Raw genomic sequence first — 24,333 nt, forward strand, 5'->3', positions numbered from 1 at the left:
TCATCTAATCTAGTAGGTTATTTACTGTCTATATCTCCTACCTAGAATGCAAAGTCTCTGTAGGCAGTGCTTATTGTCTGTTCATGACATTAATGTATCACTAGCATGGCAGACATTGTTGTTACACAATAAATATGTATTAGATGTTGGTTGAATAAGCGAATAAATAAGTGAATGAAAGGTGCAATGAGAAGCCAAAAGACCAGTCATGAAAGGCTATTGCTGAGTGATAGAGTTCAGCAAATAGAATCTACCAGACAGAATCTATGGCTATGGAGAGTAGATCTAAAGTATAGAATAAAGAAGCAGGTGAAAAAAACTGCAACAGTCTTGGAGGGAGGAAGCACAGATTTGTGTTTTAAAATTCAAGGAATCACCTTACACTCCAATTTTTGTGTGACCCAACCTGCTATATGGAAACACCACTAAGACTTCAGATCAATCATAGTTACTCTTAAACTCCATCCTCTGCCTCAAGAGTCTACCTTAGATGCAGTCTTTGTTTGTAATACTTAAGCCCAAATAAACCTTTGTTTGTCAACAGTTCTGAATTGTTTTGGCAGGCATAATGTTTTACCTGGCACCTGCAGGTACACCAACTCATTAACTCATTGACTATTCCTAGAAATGTTTCATCATAAACATTGTTATGACCATTTTACAAGAATCAGAATCTCTAAGAAGGTAAGTCATTTATCAGAGTCCCACATGGTGTTGCAGGAGGCCTGAGATTACAGTGCAAACTTTCTGACTTCAAGATCATGTTGTTGGCTGTTTTTCTACACCGCAGTGCCTCTTCGGGGTTTTGTAGGTAACCTTTGTCTTCAAAGGTGCAACCACATATTGTCTATATGCATCCTTCTTATGATTCTGAAGCTCTTACAATTCTTGTGTCCTCACCTAGCATTACCTTTCAGAAACATTTAATTTGCTACCTTAATTTTTGATGGAACCACAGAGCTAGGGAAACATAAACACCTTTGTTCCTTCTTTTATCTTCTGAAGATGCTGTTTTGCTTTTCTGCCCCCAACCCGTATCTTCCAGTAAGTAACAAGCAGGATCACAGCTAGCGATATATCAGGACATTCAGGAGCCAATTACACAGGGATGAAACAGACACTTGTCAGGCAAGAGCACCCTTCCAGCCTTGATGAACAGCTTATCAGCAATTAAAGGGATGACTTATGGCTTAAAGGAAAGAGTGCTACCTATCTCATGAGTACATACATATCTATACATATAAAATACATCTTTCCAAAATCTCTGAATCACACAAGTATTGTCTTGGACTTCATTCTTCATACATACATTAGCTAATATAAATAGCTTGCCCAACAGTACACAGATAATCAGGATTCTGTTTCCTAATCTGCTCAATTGTTCTTTTCTGGTCAGATGTTGCCTCTTGACTTTCGAAGATAAAACTCAGTTTTTGGCCTTATTTCCAAGACTCACCATGGTCTGAACATTCTCAGAGCCATCCTTCCTCTGTATCCCAGCCTAGAAGCCACTTCTTCCATGAAGGCTTTCACTGTTGTCATCCCTTTTATTTGATGCCTTCCTTTTATTAGTTCATGTTGCATTGTAATACCTCATTGCAACAATTATCATAGTCTGGAGGGTTGTAATTGTGATAGTGTTTCTCTGATTTTTCTGATTCCTACGGGAAAGAGTCAAAGCTTTTCAACAAGAACATTGACTAGGAGGGGCCAGAATCTACGACTTTCCCCCTCTGACTAGTATTCTTTCTATTTTTAACATTTTCCTGGATTTCTGATGCTTTCTGAATACATGGAATAGTGGAAAAACCTAATAAGACTCCTGTTAATCATAATTTACCTTAGCTTACCTAATGACTTTGAGCCAAAAGTAATCAGTAGAATTAAGTAGAAACATAATCTCCCCTCATAAACCTTTAAGTATTCAAACAACCAAGCCCCAGAAGGTATTTCTACCAGATTTGTCAACTGGGAGAGATTAAATAAAGAAGCAACGACCACCACAACAAAACCCAGCAATTATAATTCAGGCTTGAGAGCAACTTTTCCAGTTGGGTTTAGTGACAGTCCTCATTGTGTTCTCCTTGGTGGGGCCACCTAATTCTCACCTCTGTTTGCCCATGTCTTCACCAGCCACACTCAGGTATAAGGAATGGATGAGCTTTCAACCGGTGGCTTTGCCCTGCAGGAGCTAGGCAGAACAGCATCACTCCTAAACTAGCAAAGCTACAGAGTATGGACTTCCATGTTTCCCCCCGGTAAGCAAACTTAAACATGATGATATTTCTCAAATATGCTTACTTTCTTTCTTTTTCTTGAACCTACTGTATATTCAACACTTTGCATATGCCAATCACATCATGAAGCTTTATTTACATTATTTCATTTATACTTATGCCAGTGAGACAGGCATTGACCAGGAAATGTTAAGCCCAACCAATGAACTAGGCTGTCTGTCCCTGGAGTCCATGCTCTTGGTCCTCAGAATTGGATGGCAGCCATGAACTCCAGCTGGTTTGGCTGAATCCATGGTCTTTGTTTTTAACAAACCTAGTTTTGCTCTACCAAGCTCTTATCATAATGCATGGAGTCACAATGGTAGTCTCTATTCCACAGGGAACAGATTGCTCAGAATTTGGATTCTTCTGTCCTCTTCTGCTAAAACTTCTGATAACGTATCTCTTTAGAGACATATTCCTGCTCCAACAGATGCCTAAATTGCAGTGTTCATGTAGGCATTGTGATTTGGATTGTCACCCTTCATCTTCCCACCATGCTTACCTTATTCCATAGCACACATCATGGCCCGGACAATATCTTAGTTCCCTTTTCTGGTCTCTGCATTATTGTACTATTATACTCCATCATGGATATACCCAGAAAATGGGTTTGAAAATCTGGGGTGGGTCAGCTTTCAATTTTGTCTTTACTTTTTTGGCTGATGTTTTCTGAACCTTCTGTTCCTTCCATGAGTGTCTAGACCTGTTAGTGGGCTGGTGGATAGCATTGCTCTCTCTGAAAATGGCATAGAACCATCAAAGCCAAAGGGGAGGGGATTAGTTTACAATGCTAATCAGACAGAAGCATTTACCAAAATGGTTATAAACATGACCTCTGGGCTCATATTACCTGCATTCAAAACCAGGCACTATCATTTACCACCTGACTAAAGGAGGCAGGCTATTTTATTTCTGTGAGCCCTAGAACCTATACTTGCAAAGTCAAGATTGTAACGTCTCCTGGGGTTGCTAGTGGAATGCAATGAGTTAAATCCTGTAAAATGCTTCATATGTTGTTTGGCTCATGCAGGCCCTTCAGCATCACTGCTGTACATGTTATAGAAGCAGATGTAAAAAGCCAGGTCCCAGGACCAGGGATTAGAGGACTGAAGATCTGGGTGCTAGGAGCATGGAAGCATGTAAGTGAGACATGGGAGAACTTTCTTGGACCCCATGATTTCACAGTAGTATTCTCTGTGAGATTCCCACAAGATGTGTGAAAGAGTTGAGTTCATTTAAAGGACGAGAGGCAGTATGGTAGTCATCATAAATAATATCAATTTCCAAGTTACTTTCACCAAATAACAAAAGAAGCAGAAATATTTCTCCTGAATAATTTAGAATATTGAGACAAGAAAAGATCAGGGAACAGAAGGGTGATTTGCTCAATCACTCACTTGTTTTTGCTTGGAAAAATTGATCTCCTAAAATTAATATTTGCTTGGAAACAATTTTTAGTTAATGTAATATTTGCTAAACACAAAAGGACATATGAAATGTATATATACATTCAGAAGCATAATAATAAAAGAAACACTTCAATCTACTGCCCAACTTAAGATCTAAACTGCAATGGCAGTTTCTGTTTGAAATACCTGAATATGTCCCATTCTGATCCTTTCTTCCTGCCTCCTCCTTAAAAATAAATTTTGTCCTGAAATTTTTGTTTAATTTTCTTGCACATATAAAATGTAGTTTATCACAATGTACATGCCTCTGAGCATATTATTTAGCTTTGCTAATTTTTCAGCTTTTTAAAAATGCTATTGCATTGTAAGTAGTCTTAACAGTTGATTTTATTTTGATTCAACATGTTATGTTTAAAATTCATCTATATCATTTATACCTACAATATATTCATTTTCACTACTACAGAACCTTCCATTGTGTGGAGTCATTTAAAAGAATATTCATGATCACAAGATTTTTAAGAGGACAGACTCAATTTATTCATCTCACCCAAATTTTTACAATGACTTATATGTTGTTCTTTATTTCTTCCAGATTCTTTCACCTCTAAACCAGCTTTCATAATAGGTGCCAGAGTTCTTCCTGAATATGAGAATTCTATTAACATTTCCCCACTTAAAAGTCTCAGTGGTTTCTTTCTGCCCCCAATATAAAATCCAAGCCACTGGACCTACCTTCCTGACTCATCACAGTCCCACTCTGATATTCCTTTCAGATTCATCTTTGATTATAAATTCTGTCCATCCCGTCTTCTTCTGACACACTCTTTGTTTGCCTAGACCATCAGAAATACCACCACTCCCTGAAAGCACCTGCATTCCTTCTGTGCATGCAGTTTCCTTTGCAAAAAAAGGTTTCTCTTATCTTTGTTGAAAAAACAAAGTAATAGATATCATTTAAGACCTGGTTTTATAATTACCTGGATCTCAGAAAAAAAAGGAACAAATTATTCCCTACACTTTGCACCCATAACATTTAATTAATTTTTTATTTATTATTTCTGTCTTTTTATATTAATAAAGAGATACATCATATCTCGAAGACAGAAAGCTTCTTTGAGTCAAGGACCACATCCCTTTTATGGTTGTTTCCTCCCACCATAGCATTCTCACTCCACACATGGCTGTACTCCAGTAGAAAGTTTAGGCCTGATACCTAGAACAGGACAGGTCTGACAACAGTTACCAAACTGACTAGGGACAAGAGACTGGAAACTCCATCTTGAGGTCCATGTTTAGAAATCACTAGGATCTTTCTGATGACTGCATAGCAAATTGGATTTAACTTTTCAATTTTGCATTATTCTTATGTTATTGGGATTATGATGAATAATAAGATAATAACAGCAATTAGCCTCTGAATGACTATTAGTCCATCAAATTGATTTTGAACAAACAATTTGAACATCTTCCCTCAGCCAAAGTAGAAGAGGGTGGGGGAGAGAGTGTTCCATGAATATTCCTGAGAATTAAAATGGGACAATTATGTCCAATGACCACTGAGCATAGTATGGAAACTTCCTAGGGTTGGGAATGGGGGAAGGTGCAATTTAATAATTGAAGCTTGCTTTCTGATGAAAAGTTGAAGTGTCAACAGAGTATGTTTCAAAAATGTGCTATGTTAATTACTTAAAACTTAGTGGAGTTCTCAACATGAAACTAGCATTGCATATTATATTTTCAGTTCTTCCCAATCCACCAAAACTTACTGAATCTGTAGTGGGCCTGAAATTCAACGTTTGATCATGGCCACAGATTATTAGAGTCATCGAGCAGAAATGTCTTCAAGGGCCAACTTAGGTCTCCACATTGAGACTGCTTTCCCACTGCAGTGGCACCTGCAACCCCACTCTGACTACTACTTCATCACCATAGAAGTGGATCTCACCTAACTTCAGGCCACTGGGAATGGAGACTTTCATTTTTGTCTAGAGTTTAAATAGAATAGGGTGGGAGGAGGAAAATGGTAGCAAATGAAAGAGTAAGATGCTATCATTTGAATGCAGAGATGTAATGCAGAGATTTTCTTCCTGTTAGTAAAATATCTGCATTCATCTATGAGGTTCACACTTTTGGTTAGTCTTTTACTTTATTCTGCAGATTTTGGATATTTCTTCACATGCTTTCACAGTTTCTTCCATTCCCTGCTGCTTCTGACTGGATTTATTATTATTTCTAGTCTTAAGTCAATGCACAGGATGCAGCCTTTTATTAAGAAGCAAGGAGAAAGGTAGTATCATTGAAATATTTAATTCATTGCACAAAACATAAGAATGAGTTCTGAAGAATACTAACAAATAGGTATAGCACTGAGGATCAGTTAGGGAGACAGGCACAAACATAAAAATCTATAACAAGTTCTATACAAAAAGTTATATAAGAGCTTCAAAAAGTAATTGATTTTTATCAAATAGTATTTGAAGAAGACTCCTTAGAGGACAAAGCATCTGATCTTGGTTACAGGAATTGTTCAGACCCAGATGTTCACTGAGCTTTCCTGAGCCTTGAGATCTTCGTAAGATTGCTTCAGGTCCCAAATTTTGTCACCTTCGGAATTCTAAACTCTCATGAGATATCTTCAAGTTTCTGAGGAGGTTTATGGTTTAAATTCATAGTTTAGACATGTATGAGTCATCTCTGTATCCCATGCATTATTCACCATACCCAGAGACTGCTCTGAGCTGAGTCAAATTGACATTTGTCTTTGCATTTTTTCACTTATATATACACACACATGTATTCACATACACTACAAATATTTCATGTATATTCTTTTTTTTTTTCATTCATTCAGTGTACATTTATTCAGTACCTATTAACTCTTCCTCATTTAGAGACCTTGAGTCCACAGTAGTCATCCCTGGGTATACATGGTGATTGGTTTGGTTGAAAAAAAATCCACATATAAGTAGGCCCACACAGTTCAAGCCCAAGTTGTTCAAGGGTGAACTTTAAATAGAATGTACAGGATTAAGAAAATGCTCTTGTTTTTAGTTTAAAAAAAAAAAAAAAAAAAAAAAAAAAGGATGTTACATGCTAGACACTGGGCAAGGGAGTATTCATTAGATCCCCTACTATGAAAAGCAATTTGCCTAGTCAAGAGTACCACCTTGGGACATTAGACAAACTTTGGTTAAAATCTCAAATTTTCTACTTGCTTAGCTGTGTTACCTAGGTCAAGTTATGTCCTTCATGATTTCCTTTTTTTTTTTTTTTTTTTTTTTTTATTTATTATACTTTAAGTTCTAGGGTACATGTGCATAACATGCAGGTTTGTTACATATGTATACTTGTGCTATGTTGGTGTGCTGCACCCATCAACTCGTCAGCACCCATCAATTCATCATTTATATCAGGTATAACTCCCCAATGCAATCCCTCCCCCCTACCCCCTCCCGATGATAAGCCTCGATGTGTGATGTTCCCCTTCCCGAGTCCAAGTGATCTCATTGTTCAGTTCCCAACTATGAGTGAGAACATGCAGTATTTGGTTTTCTCTTCTTGTGATAGTTTGCTAAGAATGATGGTTTCCAGCTGCATCCATGTCCCTACAAAGGATGCAAACTCATCCTTTTTTATGTCTGCATAATATTCCATGGTGTATATGTGCCACATTTTCTTAATCCAGTCTGTCACAGATGGACATTTGGGTTGATTCCAAGACTTTCCTATTGTGAATAGTGCCGCAATAAACATACGTGTGCATGTGGCTTTATAGCAGCATGATTTATAATCCTTTGGGTATATACCCAGTAGTGGGATGGCTGGGTCATATGGTACATCTAGTTCTAGATCCTTGAGGAATCGCCATACTGTTTTCCATAATGGTTGAACTAGTTTACAATCCCACCAACAGTGTAAAAGTGTTCCTATTTCTCCACATCCTCTCCAACACCTGTTGTTTCCTGACTTTTTTATGATTGCCATTCTAACTGGTATGAGATGGTATCTCATTGTGGTTTTGATTTGCATTTCTCTGATGGCCAGTGATGATGAGCATTTTTTCATGTGTCTGTTGGCTGTATGAATGTCTTCTTTTGAGAAATGTCTGTTCATATCCTTTGCCCACTTTTGGATGGGGTTGTTTGTTTTTTTCTTGTAAATTTGTTTGAGTTCTTTGTAGATTCTAGATATTAGCCCTTTGTCAGATGAGTAGATTGCAAAACTTTTCTCCCATTCTGTAGGTTGCCTGTTCACTCTGATGGTAGTTCCTTTTGCTGTGCAGAAGCTCTTTAGTATAATTAGATCCCATTTGTCAATTTTGGCTTTTGCTGCCATTGCTTTTGGTGTTTTAGACGTGAAGTCCTTGCCCATGCCTATGTCCTGAATGGTACTACCTAGGTTTTCTTCTAGGGTTTTTATGGTATTAGGTCTAACATTTAAGTCTCTAATCCATCTTGAATTAATTTTCATATAAGGAGTAAGGAAAGAATCCAGTTTCAGCTTTCTACTTATGACTAGCCAATTTTCCCAGCACCATTTATTAAATAGGGAATCCTTTCCCCATTTCTTGTTTCTCTCAGGTTTGTCAAAGATCAGATGGCTGTAGATGTGTGGTATTATTTCTGAGGACTCTGTTCTGTTCCATTGGTCTATATCTCTGTTTTGGTACCAGTACCATGCTGTTTTGGTTACTGTAGCCTTGTAGTATAGTTTGAAGTCAGGTAGCGTGATGCCTCCAGCTTTGTTCTTTTGACTTAGGTTGTCTTGGCAATGTGGGCTCTTTTTTTGGTTCCATATGAACTTTAAAGCAGTTTTTTCCAATTCTGTGAAGAAACTCATTGGTAGCTTGAAGGGGATGGCATTGAATCTATAAATAACCTTGGGCAGTATGGCCATTTTCATGATATTGATTCTCCCTATCCATGAGCATGGTATGTTCTTCCATTTGTTTGTGTCCTCTTTGATTTCACTGAGCAGTGGTTTGTAGTTCTCCTTGAAGAGGTCCTTGACATCCCTTGTAAGTTGGATTCCTAGGTATTTTATTCTCTTTGAAGCAATTGTGAATGGAAGTTCATTCCTGATTTGGCTCTCTGTTTGTCTGTTACTGGTGTATAAGAATGCTTGTGATTTTTGCACCTTAATTTTGTATCCTGAGACTTTGCTGAAGTTGCTTATCAGCTTAAGGAGATTTTGGTCTGAGACAATGGGGTTTTCTAAATATACAATCATGTCGTCTGCAAACAGGGGCAATTTGACCTTCTTCTTTTCCTAACTGGATACCCTTGATTTCTTTCTCTTGCCTGATTGCCCTAGCCAGAACTTCCAACACTATGTTGAATAGGAGTGGTGAGAGAGGGCATCCCTGTCTTGTGCCAGTTTTCAAAGGGAAGGCTTCCAGTTTTTGCCCATTCAGTATGATATTGGCTGTGGGTTTGTCATAAATAGCTCTTATTATTTTGAGGTACGTTCCATCAATACCGAATTTATTGAGCGTTTTTAGCATGAAGGGCTGTTGAATTTTGTCAAAAGCCTTTTCTGCATCTATTGAGATAATCATGTGGTTCTTGTCTTTGGTTCTGTTTATATGCTGGATTACGTTTATTGATTTACGAATGTTGAACCAGCCTTGCATCCCAGGGATGAAGCCCACTTGATCATGGTGGATAAGCTTTTTGATGTGCTGCTGAATCCGGTTTGCCAGTATTTTATTGAGGATTTTGGCATTGATGTTCATCAGGGATATTGGTCTAAAATTTTCTTTTTTTGTTGTGTCTCTGCCAGGCTTTGGTATCAGGATGATGTTGGCCTCATAAAATGAGTTAGGGGGGATTCCCTCTTTTTCAATTGATTGGAATAGTTTCAGAAGGAATGGTACCAGCTCTTCCTTGTACCTCTGGTAGAATTCAGCTGTGAATCCATCTAGTCCTGGACTTTTTTTGGTGGGTAGGCTATTAATTATTGCCTCAATTTCAGAGCCTGCTATTGGTCTATTCAGGGATTCAACTTCTTCCTGGTTTAGTCTTGGAAGAGTGTAAGTGTCTAGGAAATTATCCATTTTTTCTAGATTTTCTAGCTGATTTGCGTAGAGGTGTTTATAGTATTCTCTGATGGTAGTTTGTATTTCTGTAGGGTCCATTGTGATATCCCCTTTATCATTTTGTATTGCATCTATTTGATTCTTCTCTCTTTTCTTCTTTATTAGTCTTGCTAGCGGTCTGTCAATTTTGTTAATTTTTTCAAAAAACCAACTCCTGGATTCATTGATTTTTTGGAGGGTTTTTTGTGTCTCTATCTCCTTCAGTTCTGTTCTGATCTTAGTCATTTCTTGCCTTCTGCTAGCTTTTGAATGTGTTTTCTCTTGCTTCTCCAGCTCTTTTAATTGTGATGTTAGAGTGTCCATTTTAGATCTTTCCAGCTTTCTCTTGTGGGCATTTAGTGCTATAAATTTCCCTCTACACACTGCTTTAAATGTGTCCCAGAGATTCTGGTAGGTTGTATCTTTGTTCTCATTGGTTTCAAAGAACATCTTTATTTCTGCCTTCATTTCGTTATGTACCCAGTAGTCATTCAGGAGCAGGTTGTTCAGTTTCCATGTAGTTGAGTGGTATTGATTGAGTTTCTTAGTCCTGAGTTCTAGTTTGATTGCACTGTGGTCTGAGAGACAGTTTGTTATAATTTCTGTTCTTTTACATTTACTAAGGAGTGCTTTACTTCCAATTATGTGGTCAATTTTGGAATAAGTGTGATGTGGTGCTGAGAAGAATGTATATTCTGTTGATTTGGGGTGGAGAGTTCTATAGATGTCTATTAGGTCCGCTTGGTGCAGAGATGAGTTCAATTCCTGGACATCCTTGTTAACTTTCTGTCTCGTTGATCTGTCTAATGTTGACAGTGGAGTGTTGAAGTCTCCCATTATTATTGTATGGGAGTCTAAGTCTCTTTGTAAGTCTCTAAGGACTTGCTTTATGAATCTGGGTGCTCCTGTATTGGGTGCATATATATTTAGGATAGTTAGCTCTTCTTGTTGAATTGATCCCTTTACCATTATGTAATGGCCTTCTTTGTCTCTTTTGATCTTTGATGGTTTAAAGTCTATTTTATCAGAGACTAGGATTGCAACCCCTGCTTTTTTTTTGTTCTCCATTTGCTTGGTAGATCTTCCTCCATCCCTTTATTTTGAGCCTATGTATGTCTCTGCGTGTGAGATGGGTCTCCTGAATACAGCAGACTGATGGGTCTTGACTCTTTATCCAGTTTGCCAGTCTGTGTCTTTTAATTGGAGCATTTAGTCCATTAACATTTAAGGTTAATATTGTTATGTGTGAACTTGAACCTGCCATTATGATATTAACTGGTTATTTTGCTCGTTAGTTGATGCAGTTTCTTCCTAGCCTCGATGGTCTGTACATTTTGGCATGTTTTTGCAATGGCTGGTACCGGTTTTTCCTTTCCATGTTTAGGGCTTCCTTCAGGGTCTCTTGTAAGGCAGGCCTGGTGGTGACAAAATCTCTAAGCATTTGCTTATCTGTAAAGGATTTTATTTCTCCTTCACTTATGAAACTTAGTTTGGCTGGATATGAAATTCTGGGTTGAAAATTCTTTTCTTTAAGAATGTTGAATATTGGCCCCCACTCTCTTCTGGCTTGTAGAGTTTCTGCCGAGAGATCTGCTGTTAGTCTGATGGGCTTCCCTTTGTGGGTATCCCGACCTTTCTCTCTGGCTGCCCTTAAGATTTTTTCCTTCATTTCAACTTTGGTGAATCTGGCAATTATGTGTCTTGGAGTTGCTCTTCTCTAGGAGTATCTTTGTGGTGTTCTCTGTATTTCCTGAATTTGAATGTTGGCCTGCCCTACCAGGTTGGGGAAGTTCTCCTGGATGATATCCTGAAGAGTGTTTTCCAACTTGGTTCCATTTTCCCCCTCACTTTCAGGCACCCCAATCAGACGTAGATTTGGTCTTTTTCATTATCCCATACTTCTTGCAGGCTTTGTTCATTTCTTTTTCTTCTTTTTTCTTTTGGTTTCTCTTCTCACTTCCTTTCATTCATTTGATCCTCAATCGCTGATACTCTTTCTTCCAGTTGATCTAGTCAGTTACTGAAGCTTGTGCATTTGTCACGTATTTCTCGTGTCATGGTTTTCATCTCTGTCATTTCATTCATGACCTCTCTGCATTAATTAGTCTAGCTATCAATTCTTCTACTCTTTTTTCAAGATTTTTAGTTTCTTTGCACTGGGTACGTAATTCCTCCTTAACTCTGAGAAGTTTGATGGACTGAAGCCTTCTTCTCTCATCTCGTCAAAGTCATTCTCTGACCAGCTTCGATCCGTTGCTGGCGATGGGCTGCGGTCCTTTGCAGGGGGAGATGCGCTCTTATTTTTTGAATTTCCAGCTTTTCTGCCCTGCTTTTTCCCCATCTTCGTGGTTTTATCTGCTTCTGGTCTTTGTTGATGGTGACGTACTGATGGGGTTTTGGTATAGGTGTTCTTCCTGTTTGATAGTTTTCCTTCTGACAGTCAGGACCCTCAGCTATAGGTCTGTTGGAGATTGCTTGAGCTCCACTCCAGACCCTGTTTGCCTGGGTATCAGCAGCAGAGGTTGCAGAAGATAGAATATTGCTGAACAGCGAGTGTACCTGTCTGATTCTTACTTTAGAAGCTTCCTTTCAGGGGTGTACTCCACCCTGTGAGGTGTGGGGTGTCAGACTGCCCCTAGTGGGGGATGTCTCCCAGTTAGGCTACTCAGGGGTCAGTGACCCACTTGAGCAGGCAGTCTGTCCGTTCTCAGATCTCAACCTCCGTGTTGGGAGATCCACTGCTCTCTTCAAAGCTGTCAGACAGAGTCGTTCACGTCTGCACAGGCCTCTGCTGCTTCCCCTTTTGTTGTTTAGCTGTGCCCTGTCCCCAGAGGTGGAGTCTCAGTTTAAAATGCAGAAATCACCGCTCTTCTGTGTCGCTCGCGCTGGTAGTTGGAGACTGGAGCTGTTCCTATTTGGCCGTCTTGCTCCCATATTCTATTATTATTATTATTATTATTATTATTATTATTATTATTCTTTAAGTTCTGGGACACATGTGCAGAACATGCAGGTTTGTTACATAAGTATACATGTGCCATGGTGGTTTGCTGCACCCATCAACCTGTCATCTAGGCTTTAGGTCCCACATGCATTAGATATTTGTCCTAATGCTCTCCTTCCCCTTACCCCTTAGCCCCCGACAAACCCCAATATGTGATATTCCCCTCCCTGTGTCCATGTATTCTCATTGTTCAACTTCCACTTATGAGTGAGAACATGCAGTGTTTGGTTTTCTGTTCCCATGTTAGTTTGCTGAGAATGATGGTTTCCAGCTTCATCCATGTCCCTGCAGATGACATGAACTCATTCTTTTTATGGCTGCATAGTATTCCGTGGAGTGTATCTGCCACATTTTCTTTATCCAGTCTATCATTGATGGACATTTGGGTTGGTTCCAAGTCTTTGCTATTGTGAATAGTGCTGCAATAAACATATGTGTGCTTGTGTCTTTACAGCAGAATAATTTATAATCCTCTGGGTATATAAACAGTAATGGGATTGCTGGATCAAATGGTACTTCTGGTTCTAGATCCTTGAGGAATCACCACACTGTCTTCTACAATGGTTAAACTAATTTTCATCCCCACCAACATTGTAAAAGTGTTCCTATTTCTCCACATCCTTTCCATTATCTGTTGTTTCCTGACTTTATAATGATCACCATTTTAACTGCCATGAGATGGTAACTCATTGTGTTTTTGATTTACATTTCTCAAATGACCATCGATGATGAGCTTTTTTTCATGTTTGTTGGCCACATATATGTCTTCTTTTGAGAAGTGTCTGTTCATATCCTTCACTCACATTTTGATTGGGTTGTTTGTTTTTTTCTTGTAAATTTGTTTAAGTTCCCTGTAGATTCTGGATATTAGACCTTTGTCAGATGGATAGATTGTAAAAATTTTCTCCCATTCTGTAGGCTGCCTGTTCACTCTGATGACAGTTTCTTTTGCTGTGCACAAATTCTTTAGTTTAATTAGATCCCATTTGTCGATTTGGGGTTTTGTTGCAATTGCTTTTGGTATTTTAGTCATGAAGTCTTTGCCCATGTCTATGTCCTGAATGGTATTTCCTAGGTTTTCTTCTAGGCTTTTTATGGTTTTAGGTTTTATGTTTAAGTCCTTAATCCATCTTGAGTTAATTTTTGTATAAGGTGTAAGGAAGGGGTCCAGTTTCACTTTTCTGCATATGGCTAGTCAATTTTCCCAGCACCATTTATTAAATAGGGAATCCTTTCCCTACTGCTTGTTTTTGTCAGGTTTGTTGAAGATCAGATGGTTGTAGATGTGTGGTGTTATTTCTGAAGTCTCTGTTCTATTCCATTGGTCTGTATATCTGTTTTGGTACCATTACCATGCTGTTTTGGTTACTGTAGCCTTTCAGTATAGTTTGAAGTCAGGTAGTCTGATGCCTCCAGTTTTGTTCTTTTTGCTTAGATTGTCTTGGCTATGTGGGCTCTTTTTTGGTTCCATAAGAAATTTAAAGTAGTTTTTTCTAGTTCTGTGAAGAAAGTCAATGGTAGCTTGATAGGTATAGCATTGAACCTGTAAATTACTTTGGGCAGTATGGCTGCCATTTTCACAATAACAATTCTTCCTATCCATGAGCATGGAATTTTTTCCCATATATTTGTGTCCTCTCTTATTTCCTTGAGCAGGGATAGATGCAGAAAAAGCCTTCAATAAAATTCAACACCCCTTCATTCTAAAACACTCAATAAACTAGGCATTGATGGAACATATCCCAAAATAATAAGACCTATTTATGACAAACCCATAGCCAATATCATACTTAATGGACAAAAGCTGGAAGCATTCCCTTTGAAAGCCGGCATGAGACAAGGATGCCCTCTTTCACCATTCCTATTCAACATAGTATTGGAAATTCTGCCCAGGGCAATCAGACAAGAGAAAGAAATGAAGGGTTTTCAGATAGGAAGAGAGGAAATCAAATTGTCACTATTTGCAGATGACATGATTGTATATTTAGAAAACCCCATTGTCCTCAGCCCCAAAACTCCTTAAGCTGATAAGCAACTTCAGCAAAGTATCAGGAAGCAAAATCAATGTGCAAAACTCACAAGCATTCCTATACACCAATATTAGACAAACAGAGCCAAATAATGAGTGAACTCCTGTTCACAATTGCTGAAAAGAAAAGAAAATACCTAGGAATACAATGCACAAGGAATGTATATTCTTTATACACAGAATATTTAGTGCAAAATTTGAGGAGCTAAGGAAGAGTTTTAGATCACAATAATTCAAACCACTTGTATTAGTCTGTTCTCACACTGCTAATAAATATATACCCTAGACTGGGTAATTTATAGAGTACAGAGGTTTAATAGACTCACAGTTCCACAGGCTTCACAATCATGGCAGAGGGCAAAGCAGAAGCAAAGACACATCTTAGATGGTGGCAGGCAAGAGGGAGCTTGTGCAGGTGAACGCCCCTTTATAAAACCATCAGATATCTTGAGACTTATTCACTACCACAAGAACAGTATGGGAGAAACCACTCCCTTGATTCAATCATCTCCACCTGGTCCTGCCCTTGACACATGAGGGTTATTACAATTCAAGGTGAGATTTGGATGGGGGTACAGCCAAACCATATCACCAACCAAAACATTATTACATATTCTTGATCATAAGAGCCCCTTTGTTGCTTGATTGAGGATTTTTCATGGCTGCTTCATCCTCCAAGGTATCCAGGCCTCACATTATCTTATTACCCCACTTGCTTCTTTCTATTCCATGATTCTTCCAGACACCATCCCTTCCAGATTCCTTCACAAACTTCAAAATCAAATTTATTCAATTTTTCAAGATAATTTAGCTTTTCCCCGCCCCTGCTCCTGACTCAGCTCCATGCCCACCTTTGGCTATACAAATTCGTTAAATAATATCTGTCCTGCTTACAACATATTTATGCTTTATAGGCTAATTATTATTTCATTGGATATGCTAGAGTAAAGATGTCCAAGAAAAAGTAATGTAACTGGAAAATATTTACAAGTATTAATTTTTACTTAACTAGGAACTCATCAAATTTCTTCTTTGGACTCTGAACTAGTGCCTCCCCAGCATACCCTCCTGGACATAAGCCCTGTCCTGCTTTAAACAATACTACATTTACAGCAAAGAAAGGCATAAAGTGATTCTGAACTAGGGCAAAAAATATAAAATTTACACATGCATAATTAGTACCTCACCCCACAACCCCTGGCGCAACACATACACACAGCCTGAGACTAGATAATATCCTGTAGATTGGGGCAAAATGAGAAAGGAGGAGCAGTGGGATGTGCCATCAAAAGGAGATTGCCCTGTTTTGCCTGAGATGGAGCACTTGCCACCAGTACAGGGATGGGTGTGGACTAAAGACCATCCCATCTCTATTTCAGTACCGTGCAGCATATCTCACCTGGGTTGAGGAGCTCTTGAGGAGTACTTGTAACTGCTAACAGTAAGTCTATGATCCACTGACAAGGGAAACTGCTACTTGTGCCTTAATATTTTAACGCCCTCTCACACACACACAAAAACACACCAATAAATATGCTGTATGGACAACTATCTTTCTTCCTTCTTTTTTTGTCCATTGCCGAGGCTGGAGTGCAGTGGTGCCATCATAACTCACTGCAGCCTTGAACTCCTGGACTCAAGCAATATTCCTGCCTCAGCCTCCCAAGTAGCTAGGATTACAGTCACGTGCCACACCACGCTATTTTATTTTATATTTTGTGTAGAGACGGGGGTCTCATTATCTTGCCCAGGCTGGGCTTGAACTTCTGGTCTCAAACTATCCTCTTATCCTAGCCTCCCAAACTACTGAGATTACAGGTGTGAGCCACCATGCCTGCCAGACAACTATCTTTCAACAGAAATATAATTACAAACTTTGGGAACAGACAGTAAGGGCCTAGACACCTAGGGTGGGTTATCATGATGTGGAAGGAAAGGAACCCTTAGCACCACATCCTGACTATCTTTTCTCAAGACACACACAAATATAGATGAACCAAGCAAAGATACTCACTGAGTTAAGATACTGGAGGAACATCTATCCCATTGAGTATAGAGATAGGGGATTAGGGGAAGGGAAAAGGCAAGGAGGGAACTGACAGATGCTGGCAGTTCCTAGACAGGCCATGTGGAAGTGGGTTTATGAGCCAGATATTTAGAACTGAAGAAGGAAGACACAGCCTCTTGATTGGGTTGGGGAAATGGAATATGTGTGGTCCAGGACCAGGACTATAGGACTCATCAGCAACAGTGGTGGAAAAAGGGAAGAGCTGAAATTTCACAGAAGTACTTACCCTCTCTATCTCCTCCACTTTTCTGTTAGCTTCCAGCATCCATAGCAACTTCATCACTTGTGCATTTGTCACACCAGGTGTCACCTTCAAATAAATTTGTTTTTATTGATATATAATAGAGGTACATATTTTCAGGATACATGTGATCAATTGATACATGTATATATCTTGTAAATATCAAATCAGTGTAACAGGGATATCCATCCCCTTAAATTTTAATGGGTGATGGAATGTCTACAGTGTGCCAGGATATGCTATGCATTTTCGTGCATTCACCTATATATCTTTTGGTCGTCACATTGATCATAAGGCATTGATATTTTAATCCCATTTTTCAGATTACAAAAATCAAGCTGACCAAAGATATGAATTGATTTACTTAAGGTCACAGAAGTAATAAATGTCAGAACCAGAATTTAAACCTGGTCTTCTGATCTCAAGTTCATGATTCTTTCCACAGCAGCAATATATTCTTAAAATATTAGATTTAAAATTGATGTTAATAATTATTTAGTCCAGGAATGACAGATATATTCTAAATGATGTGCCAGCTTGGATTGTTCCAGGCTGCCTGGAGTGCGTGTTGAGAAGAACACGGGGACCTATTGCCAACTCCATGGGAAAAAGTATCATGACTAATTCTCAATGTCTGCCTCAGGCACCTCTGCCGGGTACTTTCCAACCTTAGCTGAATTCTCTCTTCCCATTTTTACAGATGAGAAAATTAATGCTGGGAGATTTAAAATGAATTGCCCAAGAGCACACAGTGTGGCGTTGGCAGAGCCGTGGATAAGCCTCCACCTTTCCCTATTTCATATCTCCAGCTCTTGGCCTCACCCTGGTCCTTCCCTCAGAGTTCTCATGGGAAACCCGCCAAATCACTCAATTTTTCTGAATCTCTTTCTGACCTTGTTTCTCTCTCTCATATCTCATATATGATATGCATATCATCTGAGTAAAGTATTTTGAAGAGGAGTCCATTGTGAAACACTAGCTTGCTATTGTCGATAAGATTCCACAGTCAAGGTTTTTGTTGAGGAGTTGCTGAGAAGGATATGTCACAATGGATTAAAGTGCACGAAGTGCTGATTCTGAGACTGGATGAGCACATACAGAGCAGTTAAGAAATAGACAGACCCAACTCAGCCTTTAGCAACTGGCTGGTGCTAAATTTTCCTGAGTGAGTTTTATCTGATCAGTTCAAGGCACCATAGAGTGGTTTATTGGTGCAAGGAAAATGGCTGAAGCGCTGTGTTTAAATTTAGGAGAAACACTGACAAACATAGCTATTCACTGAAATGTCATCCATGTAATGGGGGAGAAAAAGTACATATATATAAAATGAAGTGGACATTTAAAGAGTCTATCTAGATCATTCAGAGTGAAAATTATTCTATAGTAGTATTTAACTCATAAGTTGTAAAATTAAATGAGACAGTGTTTGTCAATTATTCAACCAGTTTCTGAAAACAATAAGCTTAAAAGTATAATAATACTTTTAAATGAGAAAGGGTTGTAGGGCTGTGTGCATGTATAGGGGTGCAAATGCATGTATCGACGTATGTGTGTTCAGTTAATCATCTCCTTAAGCTAAATTTTCCTTGTGCTGTAGATACTCTAGTTTTCTCCATATCTATAAGTGGAGAACAACCACACTTTAAACTGGAATGTCCAGGTATTGCTTTTCCTTTTCCACTGAACACAGGCATCTTGTTAAATCTTCTGGTGTCATGAAATGTGGACTAATGAGCATTATTAGATTGGAGTTGCTAATGATGAAACTGAGTCACAGAGACATTATGTGATTAGCTCCAAGTCACACAGCTATTGAATTCTAGGGCAATCATGAGGAATGGGTTTCCTTCACTCCCAGTTCAGAGTTGTGGTCTGTCTCCCCTTTGTATTAGGTTCAAAAATCCCTCTCCTCTCCAACCCCTTTTTTCCCTCTTCTCTATTCCTTATATTTGCTTTTTCTATTACTTACTCTAACTCAAATCAACAACTATTAATAAAATTTATTTAATGTGTCCACTCTTGATGACTAGACCATGAATAAACCTTGGTTCGTATTAATGACAAATGCTGGTAGTTGTCTAACCTCCATTTTTCTTTTTGACAGTTCTTGTTAAAATCATTATTGCTCCTTTGCTTTACATAGTATATCAGTCTGTTCTCATGCTGCTAATAAAGACACACGCAAGACTTGGCAATTTATAAAGGAAAGAGCTTTAAGTGACTCACAGTTCAGCATAGCTGGAGAGGCCTCAGGAAACTTACAATCATGGTAGAAGGGGAAGCAAGCATGTCCTTCTTCACATGAGGGCAGCAAGGAGAAGTGCAGAGTGAAGGCAGGAAAAGTCCCTTACAAAACCATCAGATCTCATGAGAACTCACTATCATGAAAACAGCATGAAAGTAACTCCCCCATGATTCAGTGACCTCTCACCAGATCTCTCCCATGACACAGGGGAATTATGGGAACTGTAATTCAAGGTGAAATTTGGGTGGGAACATGGCCAAACCATGTTATATAGGGGAGGAAAACTCTATTCCAGACTCCAGTAATAAATCCAGAATACCTAGGGAACACTGATCATGTCCTTGCCAGGGATATGCTTAGCAGCATCCTGTGATGATACTTGGGACAATGCGAGGAGATTTATTCAGGACTTCTGGGAAAGGTTTTTGTTGTTGTTGTTTTCCAAGATGATTCCAAAAGAAATGTTCACTTTCTTGTAATTGATGTTGGCATATCTGGATAGAAAGCTGAAATTGCACCTGCTTTGTTCCCAGAGGGAAGCCAGATTTCTGGCATTGCAGGGCTGGACCTTCTGGGCCTCTTGGTATGTGAAACAAGCTCCCATTTGAGATACGGTTTCCTCTGAGTGGCTACTAGAGACATCCTAACAAATAAAGTACCCTAAAGAAACTTTGTAGCTTTGGTTATTACTATAGTGTATAGTTACACACTGTGGGGTAAGACTCAGAATATTGTCTCTAGCCCTTGCTAGCTGTGCAATGCTGGGCAATTAGTTTTTCTGTACTTGGGGTGCCTTCTTTCTCTCCTCTGATTTATTGTCCTAACAACACACATCACCTTGAAACAGACTATTCATTTTAATATGTGTGTATGTATACTATACATACATGTATATGTATATGCTATATATATATATATATATATATATGTAATATGTTTATTTTTTATTTTTTCTTTCATTTATATATGCTCCATGAAGGCAGTGATTTTTATCTGTGCTGTTTGATTCTGGATCACAGAGCCTGGCACACTGTAGAAGGTTAATAAGTAGTTGCTTAATAAATTAATTGATTTATAAATGAATTAATAAAACAGTTACAATTAGGTCATAGGATAGTTGTGATGATAAATTTAGATAACTTGCATGAATATGAGGAAACTGCCTGGTATATGATTATTAAAATGAATAAAGACAACCACTTTTCCAAGTATTGGCAAAATAGCAATCTTTTTAATATCCAGATTAATCTACCTTTTTAATACCCAGATTTGCTCACGAGGCTCAACACAGTAAGACTGTGGGGAGAAATGAATGAATTTTGGAAACTGTAAGTCATGACACAAGAGTGAGGCATTCATTCATGCATTCATGAATCTGCTTTATATACAATCTATGCGTTAGATACTATTGTAAGTATTGGCGACACTATGCTTAGACATTGCCTGCCTTAGTTGAAATTATAATCTGTTGGAGAAGAGATGGACTATGAAAAAACAAATAAGTAAAAGAATAGCATAGCATTAGAAAGTGGATCACTCTATACCACCTCCAACACAATAATGACAAAGACAACAAAAGCAGGAGAGGAATATAGAGGATGTGGTGGAGAGGATGATGCGATCTTAAGTAGGGTGATGAGGGAATGTCTGAATAAGAAGATGACAGTTGATCACAGAGCTGAAGAAGGTGATGGAACAAGTGTTTCAGATGTATGGGGCAATTATCTTTCACGTTTGAACAACAAATAAAACAGAATAATACATTCCAATGTCTCAAAGTGAGAGTATGTCTAATGTGTTCTACAATGGCAAGGAGGTCACTGTGGCTGAGTTAGAGTGAGCTGAAGGAGAGTATTTGAAAGTAATGCCAGAGTCGGTCAAAAAGACAGAATACTGACTCTGCAAGTCAGTATAAGAACTTTGGCTTTCACTCTGAGTGAGATGGACACTCATTGAAGGAATGATGCCATCTTTTGAAAGGAATTCTCTGGATACTGTGTCAAAAGATGATGCTGTCCCGGGGTCGGGTGATAGTTGTTGATAAATGAGCAATGGTCAGGTTCTGGGCATAGTTTGAAGATAAAGTGAACAAGATTCATTGACAGATAACATGTGAAATATACCAAAGAAGGTGTACACGGATACAAGGATACCACAGTCATTTGGCCTGAGAAACTGAAAGGGTGCAATTTGTATTGAAAAGTATGAGTAACACTGTGGATAGCAAGTCTTGAAGGGCAAGATTGGGACATTAGTAATAGTTGATATGCCTGACAGGCAGTGGAGATGCTTGGAATAGTTGGATATAGAGACCTGGAACTCCAAAGAGACATCATAACCAAAGATGTAAATTTAAAAGTTGTTAGTGTAAAAATGTGTTTAAAACCAGGTACTCAATGGGATAACCAAGAAGGGTCTGTAGATAGAGAAAAAAATGGAGCCCTAGGACAGCCAGTGTTCAGAGGTGAGAAGATAAAAGGGATCCAGAAGAAGACCCTTTAAGTGTTCACTGAGGTAGGAAGAAAAATAAAGAATATGTATCTTGATTAGAGAAGGGGGGCGGAGCAAGATGGCCGAATAGGAACAGCCCCAGTCTCCAACTCTCAGCGCGAGCGACACAGAAGACCGGTGATTTCTACATTTTCAACTGAAGTACTGGGGTCATCTCACTAGGGAGTGCCAGACAATCGGTGCTGGTCAGCTGCTGCAGCCTGACCAGCGAGAGCTGAAGCAGGGCGAGGCATCGCCTCACCTGGGAAGTGCAAGGGGGAAGGGAATCCCTTTTCCTAGCCAGGGGAACTGAGACACACAACACCTGGAAAATCGGGTAACTCCCACCCCAATACCGCGATTTAAGCAAACGGGCACACCTGAAGAATATATCCCTCACCTGGCCGGGAGGGTCCCATGCCCACGGAGCCTCCCTCATTGTTAACACAGCAGTCTGCGGCGATCTAAACACAAGGCAGCAGCGAGGCTGGGGAGGGGCGCCCGCCATTGCTGAGGCTTAAGTAGGTAAACAAAGCCGCTGGGAAGCTCGAACTGGGTGGAGCTCACAGCAACTCAAGGAAACCTGCCTGTCTGGATGGACACCACCTCTGGGGGCAGGGCTCAGCTAAAACAACAACAGGGGAAGCAGCAAAGGCCTGAGCAGATGCGAACGACTCTGTCTGACAGCTTTGAAGAGAGCAGTGGATCTCCCAACACGGAGGTTGAGATCTGAGAACGGACAGACTGCCTGCTCAAGTGGGTCACTGACCCCTGAGTAGCCTAACTGGGAGACATCCCCCACTAGGGGCAGTCTGACACCCCACACCTCACAGGGGGGAGTACATCCCTGAGAGGAAGCTTCTAAAGTAAGAATCAGAAAGGTACACTCGCTGTTCAGCAATATTCTATCTTCTGCAACCTCTGCTGCTGATACCCAGGCAAACAGGGTCTGGAGTGGAGCTCAAGCAATCTCCAACAGACCTATAGCTGAGGGTCCTGACTGTCAGAAGGAAAACTATCAAACAGGAAGGACACCTATACCAAAACCCCATCAGCACGTCACCATCATCAAAGACCAGAGACAGATAAAACCACAAAGATGGGGAAAAAGCAGGGCAGAAAAGCTGGAAATTCAAAAAATAACAGCTCATCTCCCCCTGCAAAGGAGCGCAGCCCATCGCCAGCAACGGATCGAAGCTGGTCAGAGAATGACTTGGACGAGAGGAGAGAAGAAGGCTTCAGTCCATCAAACTTCTCAGAGCTAAAGGGGGAATTACGTACCCAGCGCAAAGAAACTAAAAATCTTGAAAAAAGAGTGGAAGAATTGACAGCTAGACTAATTAATGCAGAGAAGGTCATAAACGAAATGACAGAGATGAAAACCATGACACGAGAAATACGTGACAAATGCACAAGCTTCAGGAACCGACTCGATCAACTGGAAGAAAGAGTATCAGCGATTGAGGATCAAATGAATGAAATGAAGCGAGAAGAGAAACCAAAAGAAAAAAGAAGAAAAAGAAATGAACAAAGCCTGCAAGAAGTATGGGATTATGTAAAAAGACCAAATCTACATCTGATTGGGGTGCCTGAAAGTGAGGGGGAAAATGGATTCAAGTTGGAAAACACTCTTCAGGATATCATCCAGGAGAACTTCCCCAACCTAGTAGGGCAGGCCAACATTCAAATTCACGAAATACAGAGAACGCCACAAAGATACTCCTCGAGAAGAGCAACTCCAAGACACATAATTGCCAGATTCACCAAAGTTGAAATGAAGGAAAAAATCTTAAGGGCAGCCAGAGAGAAAGGTCGGGATACCCACAAAGGGAAGCCCATCAGACTAACAGCAGATCTCTCAGCAGAAACTCTACCAGCCAGAAGAGAGTGGGGGCCAATATTCAACGTTCTTAAAGAAAAGAATTTTCAACCCAGAATTTCATATCCAGCCAAACTAAGTTTCATAAGTGAAGGAGAAATAAAATCCTTTACAGATAAGCAAATGCTTAGAGATTTTGTCACCACCAGGCCTGCCTTACAAGATACCCTGAAGGAAGCCCTAAACATGGAAAGGAACAACTGGTACCAGCCATTGCAAAAACACACCAAAATGTAAAGATCATCGGGGCTAGGAAGAAACTGCATCAACTAACGAGCAAAATAACCAGTTAATATCATAATGGCAGGATCAAGTTCACACATAACAATATTAACCTTAAATGTTAATGGGCTAAATGCTCCAATTTAAAGACACAGACTGGCAAACTGGATAAAGAGTCAAGACCCATCAGTCTGCTGTATTCAGGAGACCCATCTCACATGCAGAGACATACATAGGCTCAAAATAAAGGGATGGAGGAAGATCTACCAAGCAAATGGAGAAAAAAAAAAGCAGGGGTTGCAATCTTAGTCTCTGATAAAACAGACTTTAAACCATCAAAGATCAAAAGAGACAAAGAAGGCCATTACATAATGGTAAAGGGATGAAT

The sequence above is a fragment of the Rhinopithecus roxellana genome, chromosome 16, assembly GCF_007565055.1.
Source record: "Rhinopithecus roxellana isolate Shanxi Qingling chromosome 16, ASM756505v1, whole genome shotgun sequence".
In the NCBI taxonomy this organism is placed as follows: Eukaryota; Metazoa; Chordata; class Mammalia; order Primates; family Cercopithecidae; genus Rhinopithecus; species Rhinopithecus roxellana.